This window comes from Geospiza fortis, unplaced genomic scaffold (genome assembly GCF_000277835.1).
Source record: "Geospiza fortis unplaced genomic scaffold, GeoFor_1.0 scaffold1573, whole genome shotgun sequence".
Taxonomy (NCBI): domain Eukaryota; kingdom Metazoa; phylum Chordata; class Aves; order Passeriformes; family Thraupidae; genus Geospiza; species Geospiza fortis.
The window spans coordinates 24,418-25,247 of record NW_005054863.1 but is presented as its reverse complement, the minus strand read 5'-3'; positions in this window follow the sequence as shown (position 1 = coordinate 25,247).

Sequence of the window (830 nt, the reverse complement as noted above, 5' to 3'; positions counted from 1 at the left end):
GGGGCCCAGCAGCCCGTGGGGAACTGCAAAAATGGGGGAAAAAAACAAAAAAAATGAGTCAGGGGGACCCCAAAACATCCCCTGAGGGGGGAGAGGAACCCCCAGGTCACCCCAATTAAAGGGGGTGTCCCTAATTCAGAGACCCCCAAATTTACCCCAATTTAAGGGGATCACCCCAATTTAGAGACCCAAAATTTACCCCAATTTATGGGGGATTCTCCAATTTAGAGACCCCCAAATTTACCCTAAAATTTAAGGGGGTGTCCCAGTTTAGAGACCCCCAAATTTACCCCAAACTTAAGGGGGTGTCCCCAATTTAGAGACCCCAAAATTTAAGGGACACCTGCCCCAGGTGACCCTAATTTTAGGGGGTGACCCCAAAATCCTTGTAAGGGACACTGGACATTGTCCCCAAGGTGTCCCCAAAGCCTTCGACACCCCCAATATCCCCCTAGGACTGGAGACAATGTCCCCAAATGTGTCCCCAAGGTGTCCCCAAGCCCAGAGCTCCCTGATGTCCCTGCCAGGACCCCAGGACATTGTCCCCAGGTGTCCCCCAGGGTGTCCCCAAGGTGTCCCCAGGTGTCCCCCAGGGTGTACCCAAGGTGTCCTCAGGTGTCCCCAAAATGTCCCCCAAAGTGTCCCCTGGGTGTCCCCAGGTGTCCCCCAGGTGATCCCAGGTGTCCCCAGGTGTCCCCAGGTGTGCCCCAGGTGTCCCCAGGTATCCCCAAGGTGTCCCTAGGGTGTCCCCAGGTGTCCCCAGGTGTCCCCAAAGTGTCCCCCGGGTGTCCCCCAGGTGTCCCCCAGGTGTCCCCAAGGTGTCCCCAGGT